Raw genomic sequence first — 20637 nt, forward strand, 5'->3', positions numbered from 1 at the left:
ACGCATGTGGTGAAGGTAGGAACAAAGGATCTTATAGGAGGCTGAGCAAAACTGTCCTCTGGTGGGGGGGGGGGGGGGTGCGGGTCTTGGGAGACTAGACTCCGAGAGCCCCAAGCATTCGTGCACAAGGTCAAACAGTCAGTGACAACAATAGTCAGGCTCAAGTATGGAATATTGTTTTATACTTTATCCCATCTGATCCTCATAACCACGCTGTGAGAGATGAAGGTCAAGTGTATGTCAAGGAGGAATCTGAGCCTTAGGAAAGTGAAACAGTTTGTCCCAAATCAGGACCCAAAAGGTCTGCCTCCAGATATCCGTTCTGTGTCTCACACTGCCACCTAGTGGGCAAGACCCACGGGCCAGCTCCACCATTCTTGATTCCCATGGATGGACCTAGTGGGAACTGAAGACGTGTTCTTGGTTCCGACTCTTTCCTATGCTCTCCCAGCTGAGAGCTTTGTTTTCTAAGAGGGATGAGCTCTAGCAGCTGACGTCCTCAGAGACTGTGGATGTGGACCTGGGTCTCACTGAAAGGAGAAATTAAGGTTAACCCTTTAGAGCTCTGGACTGAATAGGCAGAAGCTTACCTACCAAACGCTCCCTCTTTGCTCTTCTTCCCTCTGCATTGATGCTGAAAAACCAAAAAAGGAATGAGGGGCTTGGACTCAGTTCTCATTCTCTCTTTAGGCAGATCATTATTCATGGATAAATCTTTCTACATTGCATTAACAGAGCTCTACATTATTTCTTTTTTATTCATTTATAAAGTGGATAAAAATAATTTTCATTTTCTTGAAAACCCCAGGGAAAGGTCTTTTGTGTGGGGCCCCCAGTTGATTGTCTTTAATTAGTATACTTCTCCTAAGGAAGGGGACAAAATCTCAGGATTTGCTCCCGAAGGTGAGGTTCTGCCCCATGAGGACAGCACTGGGGCTCTAGCATCTAATAAGAAGCTTCCAGAGGCTCAGCATTGCTCTTCAGATCAGCCCTAACACAGAGGAAAGGCTTGGCCAGAACTCCTGAATGGCGGTGGGGGGATGACTGATGAACCAGTATTGAGGACTCTGTTCTCCTTCAGTTTTCCTGAACTCTCTTCATAATCCAGTCCATGGCCCCTGAATTGCATGACTGGGTTTTTTTCTCAGACCCCATTACAACACCAAACAGATGGGCTGTGGGTATTGGATAAAGGCCCTAGACTCTAGCCCCCTCCTGCCCACCAAGGTGGTATTCTCTTCTTTCCCGAGAGTTCCCATCTCAGTTGTCTCTCTGGGCCAACACAATTAATCTAGAAAACTGGGAAGAGGGACAGGAAAAAAAAAAACTTAGTTTCTGCTGGAGGCTCATCTTCAGTGTCTCTAGGATGGTGGCTGGGGGGCGGGGAGGACAAAGAACGTAGGTAAAGTGTAGCCTCTCAGCCTAGCAAGTCCCTCAACCTTTTCTAAATCCCTCCACCCTTCTCTAGATCTTTTTTTATTCTTCACTCCATCTTTTCATCATATCAAATATATATCTTATGCTCTTTCCTATTTCTTCCACCTAGAACCTAGATATTAACTGGGTCCTTCTTTACCCCTGGGAGATCTCAAATGGAACCTTGCCAGTTCCACAGCTTTTGAAACTCTGAAGTTCTGCTGGAATTTTTTTGCTCATTTCCAAGGACTTACACTGAAGTCTTTAACTCCAGCTTCTCCACATAATCTGTTTTTGCCTTGCATCAACACGGACAGAAAACTCATCCCTGTCCCTGTCAATATTTCCAGAAAAATCCACTTTCATATAAAAGAATTAGTGAGCAATGCAGTCTTTTAAAAAGATAGTGTGGGAGTGACCAGAGCGAGAGAGGCCCATAGCTCACACCATGGTAAGCAACTTAAAAATCCTCTCTGGTTAATTCCTTTTCTCCCAAAGTCCATTTTGTGTTCCTGTGCCTCTCAGGGCTCTCAACTCTCCCTACTCCCCCCCCTCCCCACCGCAGTGTCTCACCCTGCTGGCCCCTCCCTCCTCTCTCCCAGGTGCCTCCCCTTTTCCCAGCATTACAATGCATCTCCCTTATTGCCCAGAGCAGTTCCCCTCTCCTGAAGCCCTGCCCCAACCTGCACACTCAAACTCATCCTGATCTGAAGAGTAGGAGAGGCCTTCTCTTTAAGCTATTCCAACTTTTGAAGAGAGCAATTGGAGTTGTACGTGAAAATACACTCTATTGATTTTGCATCATGCCTATGGTTACTTCTTCTATGAAGGATTTCTTAATTTTTCTCATCTACCTGTTACATTTTTACCAAACTCTCTGTTGAGATCTCAGTATTTTTTTCTCTTGAGATCATGCATTTCGTATAACTATTCAAGTTTTCTTTTCTTTTTTTACAGCTCTATTGAGGTGCAGTTGTTTAAAATGTACAATTTGATAAGTTTTGACATATACCAGTGAAACCACCACCACAATCAAGAAGATGAGAAAATCAACCCGTTTTTCTAATAAACATGTAAGTTCCAATCAAGAAGTCCAACTGATAAACCATACTGTATATTCCCACACTGATAGATTCATATGAGATTGAGCGGGTGTGACCCTGCAGAGCCCAGAGGTGCAGGGATGGGAAGTACAAAGTTATATAGTAGGACATCAGGACAGATGGTTAGTGGGGCCACTGCTGTTTCCACCCCTTGGTTCCCAGGCCATCTAGCCTTCCTACTGGGGCACACACACCTATAGGGGTCTCTGATTTAATAAATGCACTGCATCCAGAAGAATGGCACTCTGTTCTTTCAGAGGGTTGCCTGGTACATCAGTTGTGCCTTTAGAAGGGCGTTTCAGCATTCTATGAGGCTGGCCGCCTCTGGGTGCGTTATTTGATATCAAGCTGTATATCCCATGACCATGGCCTATTCCCATACTGGTCGTGTGCTGTGCTTGGTGGGATTCTATGCCTGTGGATCAGGCAATTCTCATGACCATAGGGGGTTAAAAGTAATAGGATGAAGATAATGGGAACTGTATTGAGAAAATAGAGGGTGTCCGTGTACAAGAATAGACAAGATGAGTGGTAAAGCAAAGGGGAAGAAACAGGAGTCTGTAGAAGCAGAAAGTTAATCTTGTTCTGTCATCTTGGATACAAGCTAGCCACTTCCAAAGTCTGCAAATTTTGGTAAATTCCTAAGAATCCTCAGTCTGAGGTCTAATGGAATGGATGGCTTGTAGTCTGGAGAAAGCGATGTATGTCTTTTCAGTTGGCAAACATGTATCCAAGGATTAACACCTTGGAGTTTCATGTTATGTCTGTTGTTAATAGTGGCTGGTGAGACCCTTTCTGTCGAGGCTCTAGGGCAGTGTTCCTCTTGATGTCTTTTCCAGAAACCAAGTGTCCATATTTCAGATCATGCAGAGGCTACTTAGGTGGGTGTTTTGGAAATTTCTAAAAACAAAGCCCCCTCCCCCCCAAAAAAGTTTCAGTCACCTTCCCCCTTGTATGCCAGTTTCTTCCACTCATCTCCCCAAGGTGGGGAGTGGGGGGGAGCCATTTCCTAATCATATCTGTCTTCCTTCTTCTCCAGAGACCCATGCAGGGCGGGTGCAGGTAAATATTTAGGAAACGATGTTGAACTACATGGCGTGGTGCCCACCTTGCTCGCAGTGGGCTCGCTCTCATCCAGCCATGCTCATTCTTTTCCGCTTGTCCAGCCTGGTGGATCCATGCCGTGGCATGCACTGCCTCAGTCCAGAGAGCCTGGCCGCGTTCCAGGGCAGGACTCACTGCCTGATGAAGCCAGAGGAATGCCTGCAGCGGATGAGCACATCCCCGGCCAGGCTGCAAACGGTAGTGAAATCACTGCAGCTTCCTGTGGGGAGTCAAGCGCCATGACCCCTACAGGAAGATGCTCGTGGCTCTGTTAGTAGAAACAGATTTTCCAGAATACAGAGCCCTTGCATACTGCTCTATCCAGGGTCATCACCATCGGAGGGTCGCTTTTTTTCTCTTCCTTTGACTTCCAACGTTGTGAGACTGCATTTGTAAGGGAAGGTTTTCTTGTAGCGTCACTTGCTCAACAGTGGAATGGGCTACCATGGGAAGTTCGAGTTTCCTGCCTGAGGCGCTGGACACTATCTTGGCAGAGATGTTGTGGAGGTGGGGAAGAAGACTCCCAGCCCTGAGATGCTATGAGTCTTTGGTGCCCATTGTCTCCGAGATGCTGCCAGAGGTACGCAATCTGATGCAGATTTCACAATGCAGCTTTGAGAGTTGTGATGCAGGTTCATTCAGGGGAGAACTGTGGCTGGGGAGATGGACCCAGGCTGCTGCTGGGGCTCGAAGGACCTGACTCACGCTTCACAGCCCCTGCCAGCATTTCGGAGGGAAAAGATGTTGTCTCCTGTTCTTCTTCCTCCGCTCATCCCCTCAAGGTGTGCGGCTGGTCTTCAGCCCTCCTCTCCTTCGTTCCACACAACCCTCCTGGGAAACCTCAGCCACACCCCTGGCTTCCACCCCTGCCTCTTGATGATAAACCCTAACGCTGTCTCCAGCTTTGACCTCATCCCTTAGCAAACAGACCCACGTAACCAGCAGTTTATTGGACACCTTCATCTCATCTGTCCCAAACTAAGATGTTTTCTCCTGCCTTCAAACCCGACACCCCTCACCCAGCCAGCCACCACATACAGGAACCTTCCTCCACCTCCCTCTCAAAGTCCACTTCTCCCTTGCATCCACAGCCTGCATGTTCCACCCTACAGTGCCTGTTTTTATTGGCCTTTTTTATTCCAGTTCTGTTGCCACTGATTTCATTATCCCTCTCCTGGGCTTTATTGCCTGGCCTCCTGGCTGGTCCCTTTGTGCCAGCTCCCTCTTTTCTAAGCACCACACTCTATGTTAGGTGGGTGTGTAAATGGGCAGTGTCTATTCAAGTAGATATATGCGTACCCTATGACCCAGCAATTCCACTCTGAGATATGTACCCAACAGATGGACATCCATAAAAGCACCAAAAGTCACGTGCAGGAAGGTTTATAGCCCCAAACTGGAAACCACATGATGCCCGTTAATAATTGTGATACCTTCAAACAATGGGATATTAGTATAAAGAACAAACTACTTTTATGTATAGCCACATAGATGAGTCTTGAAAGCATTGTGTTGAGTGGAAGAAGTCAAATGCAAGAAAATAGGGGAAACTAATTTATGGTGTTAAAATCAGGATAGTGCTTTCTCTTGTGATTGGGTGGTTCCTGAAAGGGGTCCAGAAGGGATTTCTGGAGTTCTTAGTAATGATTTCTTTCTTTTGCTGGGTGCTGTTCACATACATGTGGTCAGTTTGTGAAAATGTTTGCATTTTTCTGTATGTGTGCTATACTCAATAAAAAGTTTACTAACACCCTCCCACCTGCCCACACACCGAAACAAAATTCCTTCCGTGTTCCTCGTAACCAGCAGAAACATTTCCAAACCCTAGCAGTACATTCGGTGTTCTCTGTGATGTGACCCAGGGCATCTCCTTCCCACCTATGGCATGTGTGCCATCCACACTAGGTCAAACCCCGTTCTCCTTGCACATCTCTGTGCCCTTGCTTTTGTAGTTCCTTCAGCCTGGATTTCCTCTCTCTATCTGTCCCGATGCTGAAAATGTCACCTCCTCTGTGAGGCCTCTCTTGATTTCTCATGCCAAACAGATCTCTCCTGGGCTTGCATTCCCATGGCATGCTGCTTTTCCTTCTCTCAGGGCCCTTAGCTCTCTCTGCTTGCATGTGTTTCCTTACTGGTGGTAACTCTCTGAGGTAGTAGGAACAGTGTCTCATTCACCTTTGTAAAATTTCCTGGAGCCAGTGCCATGCCTGCTACAGTGTTTGAGCTAACGAATATCTGACAAATGATTGAATGCGTGCTCGGAGTTAAGCCTCAGTCTGCACTGCCAGAAACCCAAGACAACCAGCTCACCTGCAAAAAGCTCTTGCCAAGAGCCAAGTCCCTTTGGAAGTAGACACATCCTGCTGTCCTTTATTGGCTGCTGACAGCCAAGCAGATGTAAATGTGTTGTGCAGCATTGTGGGCGTGTCCAGTTAGACTCAGTGAGACTGAGCAGCCCCACTAACGTGAATAAGCCGTGCAAATATGTGGTTAATGACCATGTCGCTCCGTGTCAATTCTTAATCCCAGATAATTAGCGGATAGGTAATTGGTGGGAGAATGGGCGGTGCTGGCGGATGTCCCATCACTTGGGTGAAGCTAATGGTCCTCTATGGATTAAGACCCACCCTCTGTAAGTGTTGATAGCTCCTGTTTGAAATTCTCCTTTTGAAAGGGCTTAGATCCAAGGAGAGGTGTCAGGAACTCCAGAGTGGGGCGTTGGCATCAGCACTGATTCCCTGGGCTGCTTCCATGCAAGGTGGGTGGATGGGCCCCACTGCCACCAGCCTGGTGCAGGCAGCTCAGAGTCCTGTACTGTCCCTGACCTGGGGGGTAATCCTGAGTAGGTCCTTTCTCCTTTCTTGGTTTTGCCATTTATCTAATGGCGAGGGGTGAAAGGAATGGGATGGAACACGCGGACTTGAGAATCCATTGTAGACAAGAGTCTCCCTACTCTGCTCCTTCTTGGCTACATCAGAGGCATGGTTAGTTGGCCTGGATGTCAGGGTGCTGTGAAGGGGACATTCTGTGGGTGAAAGCAGACATCTAAGATGTGAGCTGACAGGATCTTACTGTGTGCATGGTGACCCTGGAGTTGCACATCCTGGCAGCCCTGGGTTCAACAGCTTTCACATGTAACATTTAACAAGCCACTCACACTCAAGAGGATGGAACTTAAAGGAAGCTCTGCTGTGGAATTGGGTGTAGAGGATGCTGGTTTTGAAGCTATTGCCGTAAGTGGTTAGATCACAACCTCTCTGAGCTTCAGTTAGTAAGAAATTTATATAGATGTGGATCTAAGACTTCTGAACCCAAGTCCAGTGATCTTTAAAAAAAAAAAGTTTTTGGTGAAATATGTCATCCATATAAAAGAGGGAATTGATGCAATACACCTCATCATCATCAAATGAGGATCCTTGAAGCCACCACCCAGCTTAAGAGATCAGAACATTGTCATAGACTCCTTGGATTCCTCTCCCCTGTTGTCTCCTAATTCCTCCCAGTCCAGGATAATCACTAGCAGAATTTTATGCTAACCATCCCCGTGTATTTACTTACACTATGATGGTATAGAGGACTGGTATTCAGCCAGTTGCTCAGGTATAGCACTTCCCATTGTTTACAGCTGTTGTCTGTTTTGATTGGCTGGGTGTCCACTCTGATCAGTTGGTGCCTGTGCTGAATAGTCAGCAAATATTTCTAATATCACCCCTATATGTATGCATCCCTAAACAAGAAGGGTATTGTTTAGTTTCATCCATTTCTCACTTTCTATGAATGAAATAATAAGGCATATATTCCTCTGTGACTTTTCTTTTTTTATGTTCAATGTTTTGTTTTTGAGATTCACCCATCGTTTTCACTTTCAAGTAGTATTGCATTGTATGAATAGACCACAATAAATTTTTGCACTCTGATGTTGATAGACATTTGTGGGGTTTATTTTCAGTTATTTACTATTATGAACACGCAGCCATGAAAATTCTTGTACATATCTTCTGGTGTACAAGTGCAAGATGTGCTGCATCTATGTTTATGTCCTCTTTTTCCATAACTAAATGTATTTATTTGAGCCTTTTCTCTCAATCTCTTTCCCTTTTGATTAATCTCATCAGAAGTTTGTCTATTTTATTAAGCTTTTCAAAAATACAGATTTTACTTTGTTGATATCACTATATTGTATTTTTATATTTTATTAATTCATTCTCCTATCTTTCTTTTCTCCTTTCTTTGGATGTATTATTGTTACGATTTCTAATTTCTTACATTAAATTGCTTAGCTAATTAATTTTGAAAATGTTCTTTTTGAGGTAAATATTAAGGCTATAATTTTCCCTCTAAATAGCACTTTAGCTCTATCCCTCGGGTTTGATATGCAATGTTTTAGTTATGATTTGATCTTAAATATCTTACAATTTCTATTGCGACTTCTTCTTTGAGTTGTTTAGAATTGTTTTAAATTTTCCAAACGTAGGGTTCTTTAGCTGTTGTTGTTGTTAACTTAAGGGCATGGTCAGAGTATACAGTCTGACACCAATCTTTTGAGGCTTATTTTATGGGTTAGCACCTGGTCAGTACTTACAGATGTTCCGTATGTGCTAACAAAGAAAGTTTTCTCCTGTTGCTGGGTTCCGTATTCCCTGAATGACCTTAGGCTTGTTAATTGCGTTGTTCAGATATTCTCTGTGCTTCTTGATATTTTTGTTTGATATACTATTATTGAGAGAGATGTGTTTACTGTGACAGTGTATTTTATTTTATTTATTATTTTTTTTAAATTGAAGTATGGTTGAATTACAACGTGTTTAATTACTGTTGTACTGCAAAGTGACTCAGTTATAACTATACATGTTTGTTTTCATATTCTTTTGCATTATGATTTATCACAGGATATTGAGTATAGTTCCCTGTGCTATACTCAGTAGGACCTTGTTGTTTATCCACTCTATATAAACCAGTTTGCATCTGCTGACCCCAAACTCCCAGTCCAACCCTCTCCCGTGCCCTCCCTCTCGGCAACCACCAGTCTATTCTCTATGTCCCTGATTCTGTTTGCTTCGTACATAGGTTCGTTTGTGTCATATTTTAGATTCCACATGTGATATCATATAATATTTGTCTTTCTCTTTCTGACTTACTTCACGTAGTATGTTAATCTCTAGTTGCATCCATGTTGCTGCAAATGGCATTATTTCATTCTTTTTATGGCTGAGTAGTATCCCATTGTATGTATGACCCACATCTTGTTTATCCATTCATCTGTCGATGGCATTTAGGTTGTTTCTATTTCTCCGCTATTGTGAATAGTGCTGCTGTGAACATATGGGTGCGTATATCTTTTTGAAGTAATGGTTTTGTCTGGATGTATGCCCAGGAGTGGGATTGCTGGATCATATGATAATTCTATTTTTAGTTTTCTGAGGAACTTCCATACTGTTTTCCACAGTGGCTGCACCAACTTACATTCCCACCAGCAGTGTAGCAGGGTTCTGATGGTGTATTTTAATTCTGCCAACTTTTGCTCTGTATATATATTATTGGAGCATAGTTGCTTTACACTGCTGTGTCAGTTTCTGCTGTACAGAAAAGCAAATCAGCCATACATATACATACATCTCCTCTGTTTTAGATTTCCTTCCCATTTAGGTCATCACAGAGCACCGAGTAGAGTTCCCTGTGCTATACAGGAGGTTCTCATTAGTTATCTGTTTTATCCACAGTAGTGTATATATGGCAATCCCAATCTCCCAATTCATCCCACCCCTCCCCTTTCCCCCTTGGTATCCATAAGTTTGTTCTCTATGTCAGTGTCTCTATTGCTGCCCTTTTTTTTTTTTTAAGATTTATTTTATTATTTATTTATTTTTAAATTTTTGTCTGTGTTGGATCTTTGTTGCTGTGCACAGGCTTTCTCTAGTTGTGGTGAGCAGGGACTACTCTTCATTATAGTGGCTTCTCTTGTTGAGGCGCACAGGCTCTAGGCGCACAGGCTCTAGGCACACAGGCTTCAGTAGTTGCAGTACATGGGCTCAGTAGCTGTGGCTTGTAGGCTCTAGAGAGCAGACTCAGTAGTTGCGGTGTATGGACTTAGTTGCTCCGCAGCATGTGGGATCTTCCTGGCCCAGGGATTGAACCTGTGTCCTCTGCATTGGCAGGCGGATTCTTAACCACTATGCCATCAGGGAAGCCCTCTATTTCTGTTTTGCAAATAAGATCACCTATACCATTTTTCTAGGTTCCACATATATGCTTTAATGTATGATATTTGTTTTTCTGACTTACTTCACTCTAGTAAGACAGACTCTAGGTCCATCCACATCTCTGCAAATGACACAATTTCATTCCTTTTTATGGCTGAGTAATATTCCGTTGTATATATGTACCACATCTTCTTTATCCATTCCTCTGTTGATGGACATTTAGGTTGCTTCCATGTCCTGGCTATTGTAAACAGTGCTGCAGTGAACATTGGGGTGCATGTATCTTTTTGAATTATGGTTTTCTCTGGGTATATGTCCAGTAGTGGGATTGCTCAATATACTACCATTCTATTTTTAGCTTTTTAAGAAATCTCTATACTTTTCTCCATAGTGGCTGTATCAATTTACATTCCCACCAACAGTGTAAGAAGGTTCCCTTTTCTCCACACCCTCTCCAGTATTTATTGTTTGTAGATTTTTTGATGATGGCCATTCTGACTGGTGTGAGTTGATACTTCATTGTAATTTTGATTTGCATTTCTCTAGTAATTAGTGATGTTGAGCATCTTTTCATGTGTTTGTTGGCCATCTTTTCATATGTATGTCTTTTTAAAGAGAAGTATTTATTTGGCTGCACCGGGTCTTAGTTGCAGCACGTGGGATCTTTGTTGCCACGTATGGGATCTTTTAGTTGCAGCATGCAGGGTCTTTAGTTGTGGCATGCAGGATCTTTTTTAGTTGTGGCATGTGGGATCTTTAGTTGTGGAATGCAGGCTCTTTTAGTTGTCACAAATGGGCTCTTTTAGTTGCGGCATGTGGAATCTAGTTCCCTGACCAGGGATCGAACCTGGGCTCCCTGCACTGGCAGCGCGGAGTCTTAACCACTGGACCGCTAGAGAAGTCCTGGCCATCTATATGTCTTCTTTGGAGAAATGTCTATTTAGGTTTTCTGCCCATTTTTTGATTGGGTTATTTGTGTTTTTTGATATTGAGCTGCATGAGCTGTGGATGAAGCTTTGTCAGTTGCTTCATTTGCAAATATTTTCTTCCATTCTGAAGGTTGTCTTGTTTATGGTTCTTTGCTGTCCAAAAGCTTTTAAGATTAATTAGGTCCCATTTGTTTATTTTTGTTTTTATTTTCATTACTCCAGGAGGTGGGTCAAAAAAGATTTTGCTCTGATTTATGTCAAAGTATGTTCTGCCCATGTTTTCCTCTAAGAGTTTTATAGTGTCTGGCCTGACATTTCGGTCTTTAATCCATTTTGAGTTTATTTTTGTGTATGGTGTTAGGGAGTGTTCTAATTTCATCCTTTTACATGTGACTGTCTAGTTTTCCCAGCACCACTTATTGACGAGACTTTTTCGCCATTGTATCAATATATTCTTTCCTCCTTTGTCATAGATTAGGTGACCATAGGTATGTACCACAGTTTGTTTACCCATTGAAAGACATCAGGTTTTTTTTGTTTTTGTTTTTTAGAAGTTTTGTTATTGTGAATAAGCTGCTATAAACATTCATGTACAGGTTTTAGTGTGAATATTGTCTTTACTTCTCTGGGATAAATGCTCAGGAGTGCAACTGCTGAGTTGTATGGCTGTTGCGTGTTTAGTTAGCTTTATAAGAAACTGCCAAATTGTTTTCTAGAGTGGCAGTACCATTTACATTCCCATCAGCGTTGTGTGAGTAATCCAGTTTCTCTGACTCCTTGCCAGCATTTGGTGTTGTCACTGCTTTGTTTTGTTTTTTTTATTGTAGTCATTGTGATAGGTATGCAGTGATATTTCATGGTGGTTTTAATTTGCATTTCCCTAATGGCGAAGGATGTTGAACATTTTTTCATGCGCTTATTTGCCATCTGTGTATCGTCTTTGGTGCAATATCTCTTTTGTCCATTTTCTAGTTCGAGTGTTTGTTTTCTTACTGCTGAGTTTGAGAGTTGTCTATATATTCTAGATATGAACCTTTTGTCAAATATGTGGTTTGAAAATATTTTGTTCTGGTTGTGGCTTGTCATTTCTTCCTTTTAACAGGGTCTGTCCTAGACAATTGTTTTTAACTTTAACAAAGACCTGTTTAGCCATTTTTTTTTCTTTTATGCATTGTGCTTTGGTGTCAAGTCTAAGAACTTTTTGCTTGCGTAGTCCTACATCCCAAAGATTTTCTCCCATGTTTTTTTTCCTAAAAGCTCTGTACTTTTACATTTTATATTTAAGTCCATTATCCATTTAAAGTTAATTTTTGCATAAAATATGACGTTTAGGTTGAGGGGTTTTTTTGTGTTGTCTTGCTTTGTTTTGTTCCTGTTTTTTTTTACCTGTGGATGTCCAGTTGCTCTAGCACCATTTGTTGAAAAGGGTATCTTTCCTATTTTGCACCTTTTTCAGAAATCATTTGGTTATTTGTGTGGCGGTCTGTTTTGGGTTCTCTGTTCTTTTTCATGGATCTGTGTGTCCCTCTACCCAATACCACGCAGTCTTGATTATTGTAGGATATAAGAAGTCTTGAAATTGGGTAAATGATTCCTTTCACTGCAATTGACTAAATGTTTGTGTCCCTTCAAAATTCAAATGTTGAAATCCTGATTCCCAATGTGAGAGTATTAGAATATGGAGCCTTTGGGAGGTAATTAGGTCATGAGGGTAGAGCCTTCATGAATGAAATTAGTGCCTTATAAAAGGACTCCCAGAGAACTCTCTTGTCCTCTTTCCACCATGTGAGAATACAATAAGTCAGAAGTCTGCATCTGGAAGAGGGCTCTCACCAGAAGCTTTAAAAGACATTTCATCCAGATATTGTAGTTGTTTCCATTGGAAAATTCTATAAGGGTGTTGGTCCTCCTTGCTGATGGAAACAGAAGTTCCAGTGCGTTTTCCAACAAGATGTCTGTACCCACCCAGGACCTTGATCTTGATATCGTTTATGGGCCTTTTATAGGGTCAGGGAAATCATCACTTTCACTGCAATGGAAAAGATTGGAGGAATGAATTTTTATTTCATTTTTCTCCCCAGCTTCATTGAGATATAATTAACATATAATTGGAGGAAAAGATTTTAGAGTCCCCTTGACAAGTCCTGTCGACTTATCCTGGCAAAAGCAAGACACAAATTGCTTTATTATGCTAGCACAGCATCCCTTTCTTCTGATAACATCTTCCCGATTTTGCTTTGTGGAAGTCCCCCCCTCCTTCAGTGGGTATGCTCATGATTGGACTGTCTGTTAGTCAATGTACCCTGTCCCCTGCTAGCCAAGAGAGGTGTGTGATACCAGAGGGATCAGTTAGGCAGTCTCGCTGGAATTCGAATTGTGAATTCAAATAACTGACAACCTGATGCATCCTGACAGTGACACTCAGTAAAGCTCATCCATTAGGTGCTGCCCTGAATTCTGTCCTTTTTAATACCTGATTCCTCAGCTTCCCCTTCTGTTCTGTGAACATCCCTACCTACAGTTTTTTCAACTGTGTTTGGACATCCCTCCAGAATGGGGAGGTTATTATTGCCTGAGGCAGCCAGAATCACCCTTGGCTACCTCTGACTATTTGAAGCTTCTTCCTTTTGTTGACTGAAGTCTGATGCTACATGGCATCGATCCTATCAGTGTGCCCCTCTTCCAACATCTCTGTCCTGGAAATTACTCAGGGACTTGAAGAAAGGACATTGTGCTGCAGTCTGACTTTCTTCAGGCTACACAAGCCTAATTCTTCCAACTGCTCCTCCCAGGACACAGGCTGCAGCCGCTGCAGCCCCTTCCCCATCCTGACTGTCTTCTCATGATACATTCTAGTTGATCAATGTCCCTCAAAAAATGTGAAGCTCAGGTCCAATCCAGACACCCTGAACAGGGCAAAGTCAGGCAGGGCCATCACCTCCTCCCTCTGAGCACTCTACTTCTTTTAATCCAGTCTCAAAGTTTATTATTATGGCAGCCTCATGACACTCCTGACTCATAGTGAGAATAGCATTGGCTAAGCTGTCCTCACACATGCTGCTACCCATCCTGGATCCCCTGGCTGGCCCATGTGCTGTTGGTTTTTTGAACTCACAGCCCTACTTAAAAACATGGCAGATCTTGCCTAAGTTTTCTGTGGCACAGTCTGAAAGATCTTGCAATGGTGTCAGGTAGTTTCTGGATTCCCCTTGGAGTATTTGTTCTAAACATTCAGAAGAAGGGAGTGTTAGGAAACACCACCTCTCTCTCACTCAGCACCCAAACCTAGCTTGGAGCAGAAGTCATGGATGTACTTCTGAGAAAAGGTCAGCCCCCAGATTAAGGTTGGCTGAGGTCTCCAAAGGTAAGCCTCTCAACTTAAGGTTGTAATATGCGTTACTCATTTCCTTTCAGGAGCAATTAATTCTAATCTTAATGTTAGACTTAAAGGCCAAAAGAAAGTGGGTTGAATCTTCATTTATTGACACTATACGTAGTCATTTTTTCAAAGGCTGCAAGGTGGAATCAGATATTGTGAAACTTGGCTGGGTAACCAGGGGTCCTAAGGATAGGCCTAGGCTCCTTGGGGGCAGCTCCCCTGGCCCTCCTTCCCTGTGTCATTTCAAGAGGGCTTCCCAGTCTCTTTGTTCCCTCTGGATGTCAGAAGTGCCCAAGAAAAAAATTGGGACTTGCCTGGCAGTCCAGTGGTTAAGACTCCGTGCTCCTAATACAGGTGGCATGGGTTTTAATTCCTGTTCGTGGAGCTAAGATCCCGCATGTTGCACGGTGAGGAAAGAGGGAAAAAAAAAAAAAAAAAAAGGAGCGCACGAGGTTGGGGGGATACCCAGGCTGGGGCAGCCTGGCTGGAGACTGTAGTGAAAGTGAGAGTGCTTTCCATGTATAAGCTATCTACTGCTGCATAACAAAGTACCCCAAAGCTTAGTGGCTTAAAGCCACAGCTTTTATGATCTCAGTTTCTCTGGTTCTCTGCTTCAGGGCCTTTCATAAGCCTGTAGTCATCTCAAAATATGATTGGGAAGGATTCTTTTCCTAGCTCATTCACATGGTTTCTGGCAGGTTTAGTTCTTTACCGGCTGTGGGATTAAGATCTCAGTTCCTCATAAGTCGCTTGGTTCCTTGGCATCTGGGTCTCTCCATACTGCATCTTACAACATGGCAGCCTGCTTCATTAGAGCAGACAAGAGAGTGAGTGCTAGAAAGAGGGAAGTCACAGTATCTTGTAATGTAATCTTGGAAGAGACATCGTATAACTTTACCCATATCCTGTTTGTTAGAAGCAAAGTCACTAGACTCAATGGGAGGGGATTACACAGGCTGTGAATACCAGGAGGGAGGATTACTGGGAGCCACAGTGTGTGACCTGTGGGGCAGGCAGGAGGGATAGATGGGGTATGAGGCACAGCAGGCCTGGGATAACCATCAGGTATCTAGAATGTGAACATAATAAGTTGTGGAGAGAGGGCAGGGGCTTGGAAACCCAGGCTATGTCTGAGAACCCTGGGTCTGAGCAGCCTGCAAGATTGGGCCCAGATCTGCATGCTAATCCTAAACCTCCTTGAACCCAGGCTGAGTAACCAAGGTGGGGATTGACTCTCATGCTTCTTACTGCCAAGCCGCTTTCCTAGGTCTGCATGCTGTGAGCACCCACTGCAGGCAAGGCACAGCGTTAAAGGGCTGTGGGTAGCCATTCATTTGTAAAAATTCACACAGGGCAAGTGCAAGAACACTGGGTCAGAGCCTGGTGTCCCGAGTCTAGCGTGGGCTCCATCATAATTGCTGGTGACCCCTCTTCAGGCTTTAGTTCCCCACACTATAAACACTATTGCAGGAAAACTTCCCCCATTTCACTTCACCCCCCAATCACTTTGAGGTTGTTTTGAGAACTTTATGAGATAAAGACATGGAAGGGCTTGGAAATAAATGATCACACTACAGCTTACAGAAACTTTCACGTTATACTGTTCCACTCTCATGTTGGTGTTCAGGGGAGGGAGACTCAGACTCACCAAAGGTTATGCTAAAGGGACACTGGAGTCCATCTGATTGCCCCTCGCCACACACATCTCCCCAGGGTATAGGTGAGACTACCGAGCGCAAGGGACTCACTCTAGGTCACACACAAAATTGGTGCCTGTGGAGGGCTGAGGCCCTGAGTTGTCTTTTTTTTTTATTTCAAATATTTTATTATCTAAAGTTATACTCAAAATTATGCTTCATTTTTTCCTATACTACACATACATTTTAACGTGAGGACATTTTTTAAAGAAATACATTTCAGAAATCCTGGAAAAAATTCCACTAGCTATAAGTTATTTAAATATTGCTTATAGAGGGACCTCCCTGGTGGTCCAGTGGTTAGGACTTCACACTCCAAATGCAGGGGGCGCGGGTTCAATCCCTGGTCAGGGAATTAGATCCTGCATGCATGCTGCAACTAAAAGGCCGCATGCTGCAATGAAGATCCTGCATGCCGCAACTAAGACTCAGTAGAGCTAAATAAATATTAAAAATATGTGTGTGTATATATATATTACATATATTGCTTATAGAAAGTATTAAAGGAAAGCTAGCACCATGTAAACAGCACACACTTAGAGAAAGGAGATGGATGCTTTACATACAGAGTGCAATAGTTTTCATTCATTGATAATCTAAGGGTCAATTTCTAGATGTTTCTCTGTCTTGTATACTTCATTTGTTTTATTAGCAAGCAAAGCCCTATAAGGGATGGCTTCACTACTCCTCAGACTCAGATCCATCTTTATCTTGACTAATCTGGAAGTAACTAGGTTTGCTAGACTCCTTGTCAGATGCAACCCATGAAGCTAATCACCAAGACTGTCCTTTTTAAAGATATTTCTTGGTAGGACATTTCACATACCTTTGAGAGAACTGTTCTTCAGAAACAACCATGACTTTGTTTTTGAAGTGATCAACGTGAACAACGTTCCCAAGATTTCCAGTTTTTCCATTCACTTTAAACCTCTCATGTAGAAATTGTTCAAAATGTCCAGAATCAAAAATCCCATCTTCTCCTGGATGAATAAGATCCAAATTAAACACCCAGGTTGACTTCTTAGGCTTCTTGTCTTTCTTCAGCACCATCTTGAAGGCCAGCTGCGTGTTCAGAGAGCAGCCCTGAGTCTTTTGACTTCCAGCCTAGTGCTTCTCTGAACCAGGAGCCTCACGATGCTCGTGTTATCACCTAGAAGCTCTGGTGCCCGGCTGCCTGGCTTCAGACTGCTCCTACCATTTCTTAGTTCATGGTCACTACCTCCCAGGGGAGTTTGTGGAGACTGAAAAGCAGTAGACAGCGCCTGCCCCACCAGCTCACTGAATGTTAGCCATCGTGACTGGTATCAGAGAGGGAAGGCACTGTTGCACCCATTTTATTGCTGGGGAAGTTGAGGCTGAGACTTGCCCAGGTGCCAGAGCCAGGACTTGAACCACTGCTTTCCTGACAAAGGCAGGCAGCTTCTCAGAAAATAGGAAAGTACCAAACAATGTTGAGATTTGACCGTTATTAACAGTATATCAGACTCCAGGTTCATTTCATGCATTTGTGTGTAGTCTATAGGGGGTCGTAGGGGGCACCCAGGTTTCCTGAGGATGGATTCAGGAGGAAATCTTCAAAATGAGATCTGAAAGCCCCTTGCTGAGAAGCAAGGTGTCTGCCAGGGCATGTAACTCACTGGCCAGCCAACCTTGCAGTAGTGTTTCGGGGAAGTCATTTATGTTCATTATAGTTTGGGATTTGGGTGGAAAGCCTGTTTCAGTTCTGGGGTTTTGCTCTCCTGTCAGGCCAGCTGCAGGCCCAGACGGGCCCTTGTTGGAAGGAAGTCAGCCCTCCTCCCACCAAAGAGGAAGGGCCCTCCCGTCTGTGGTTGGTGCATTGTACTTGCTGGATTCCAGGCTGTCAGTCTCACAGAGAGCTCTTGGGATGCTTAGCCTGCAGATTGTTTTGTTAGGTTTCTCCTACAATTAATTTGGAAATTACCCAGCTGCCCACAGCCTCTCCCAGGTGTTCTGTAAACTACGGGCCTGCTCCTGCAGCTTTTGTCTTCGTGCAACCAACACTGGCTGAAGCTGGGAGAGTCAGGGTGGGGTGATAGGAGGGTGAAAAGAGGCCCACAATGGTAGAGCTCGTTTTAAGCAACAGCCAGTCCCCCTCAGCTTTGGCACTGACCATCCTACTTTGCAAGATCTGAAGCAAGCAGATCCACACACTTTGCAGACATTATCTTTAAGCCTCACATGCCTTGTGGAGGTAAGTCGGGGGCGTGGGGAGGATCCACCCTACTCAGGGGCCTGAAGAGAGAGGATTTCCCCAGAGCTGGTCAGAACCAACACGCAAGTCTCCCGATTCCCATATCCAGGGAGGAAAAATCCTCACGTTTGATTCATTTTGCTGTGAACTTTGTTACACCTGGGTTGAATCCCTCTCAGGCAAAGATCTGTGACCTTGAGCTTGTCTCCTTTTCTTGGACCTTAGTTTCTTCATCTGAAAAAATGCACCTGAAACCTGCTACTTCCCAGGGCAGTTGTGAAGATCCAAAGGATAGCATATGTGGACATGTTTGGTACACCCTGAACACAGCCACTCTTGGATAACATCAGGGTAACATTAGTCAGCTGTGCCACGGCCGAGCCACTTGAAGCTGGGGAAGAGCAATGGTGTGGTGAGAGCCCTGAACAAGGGTCTAAGATTTAGCTCATTGTACAACCATGGAAACTTACCTTCTCTGGTCCTTGTTTTTCCTTCTATAATACAAGGGGTGTGACTAGATAACCTTCTAGCTGTATGTTTTTTTTTTTATAAGAATGGCAAAGGAAATCTCAAAGGGAAAACCAAGAATCAATTTTTTCCTGCCCCATAAGGGTTACCTTCTTTATTACTTAGGATGCATTTGGCTCCGTGTATCCGAGAGCCCGAAGAAAAGAAGCTTAAACTTAGAGGACGTTTGTTATCGCCCACAGGTATAATGAATCGTTCCAGGGTTGGTTCTTTCAGCAGCTCAGTGATGTCATCAGGCCCCCAGGTTATTCCCACCTTTTGGCTCTGCCATCTTTAGCAGGTTGGCTTGTTTTCTTAGGCTGGTACCCTCTGAGCCCAACATGTCTGTCACACTTCCAGGAATCACACTCTAACAACATTAAAAGGAAGAAAATGGCTATTTCTCTTCCCCTGTCTCTTTAAGAACAAAGAAATATTTCCCAGAAGCCCTGAGCAGACTTTTCTGGACATCTCATTGACCTGGAAAGTATCCTGTGCCTGTTTCTTAATAATCACTGGCAAGAGTGATGGAATCATCACCAGGTTTACCTTAGACAAGTCCAGATTGAGCCGGTGGGTACTCCAAGGGGTAAGACTTCCCTTAAAACACATCACCAAATGCAACCTGAACAAAATCAGGGTCTTGTGAGCAGAGAAGAAAGGGGGAAAATGGCTGGATAGACAACTAGCAGGTTCTGGCACACCTTCTTGAATATGCCAGAGAGTGTATCGTTTTACTTCCTTCCAGAGTTGCCCACTGTATGGTTGCCCTCAAGACGCTCCATCTCAGCTCCACCATCAAGACCCCTGTGCCCAGTCCCCATGATGAGACGTTCTTTCTTTTATGCACCAGTGCAGGGAAAATGTGGGCACACCCCACTTCACACAATGTTAAGTATGAAGCTTTGATGGAATTATACTTAATATGAGCATTTTCAAAATTTCCCCCTCCCATGTAACACTTTTCTTTCATCCTAAGTATAATTTTCTCAGAGGGTAAGAAACCCTTTACAGGGCTGCTCATGAACACGCCATGCCTCTAGTCTCACTCCCTTGTCCTGAGGTCTGGACCTCCATGAGAGAGTGATGTGATGCATTGATGTTTGAGCTGAATCACACATTGGCTGCTGTGGGGAATGACTGAGGAGAACAGTGGAGGGAGCAGGGAGCCCTGTTAGGAGGCTGGTGCTGGGATCCAGGAGAGAGATGATGGCAGCTCCTACTGGGTTGGTGGCCTTGCAGGTGCAAGATGGGGTTAGGTGGTGCCTAGAGAGATAATGGTCAGAGCAAATTCATGGCAACAGGAACACATAGGGGTGTCTGGGAGTAAATGGAGTGTTGGCTGGAGCCTAGAGGTGTAGGAAGGGCAACTACAGGAGATGAGTCTGGGAAGAGGGTTGGCATAAGGATAATGGAGGGTCCCAAGTGCCAGGTGAGGAGTTTGGGCTTTCTGCTGCAGACAGCAGGGAGCCTGCTTCCACAGGATTAGAGCTCAGCTTCAGGAAGTGAGGCTGGCAGTGGGGGCAGAACGGAGGGAGGCGGCAGGAACATCCATGGGGAGGGCTTGGCTGGCTGCTGGGGGCTGAGAGCATAGGCGAGAGTTAGGCTCTATGAGGCTGTGCTTCTCACACTTTATCTGTGGTTGTTGCGTGCCTCCATGCCTGAAAAATCAAAGCTGGGGCTCTGCTCTGCCCACACTCCTGGGAGAAGCCACTCCAGGTTCTCAGATAGCGAGATAAACCAGTACTCTGTACCAGGGCTGAGATCCACCCTGATTCCGGCTCCCAATCCCTTCCTCACCCTGGGAGGGGCTGACAGTTGATCCCCAGGGCCTCTCTGGCTACGCGCTTCTGCACCAGGTTAACCCTTCTGGGCTCAGCTGGAAATCTGAGCCTTCAACTCTCAGATGAGGAATTGTGGGGCTGCCAGAGAGGCATGGGGAGTTCCATAGGGAGCAGTCATCCTTTCCACCCCAGGAGCTCTGCAAAGGCCAGCTTTGACCTCAGCCTGGAGAGAAGATGCTGGAAGGAGGGCAGGCTCAGGCACCAAACTTAATAAGGACCGCCTTTCCTCCCTCCACCCCACCTGCC

The 20637-nt window shown here is 44.4% G+C and overlaps 1 pseudogene; it reads right to left on the reverse strand.

Annotated features, from left to right (window-relative positions):
- Positions 1-16509: 16509 nt before the first annotated feature.
- Positions 16510-16878, reverse strand: LOC130846533 (60S ribosomal protein L22-like 1; annotated as a pseudogene).
- Between the last annotated feature and the right edge of the window lie 3759 nt (positions 16879-20637).

Source organism: Hippopotamus amphibius, chromosome 2, assembly GCF_030028045.1.
Source record: "Hippopotamus amphibius kiboko isolate mHipAmp2 chromosome 2, mHipAmp2.hap2, whole genome shotgun sequence".
Classification (NCBI taxonomy): domain Eukaryota; kingdom Metazoa; phylum Chordata; class Mammalia; order Artiodactyla; family Hippopotamidae; genus Hippopotamus; species Hippopotamus amphibius.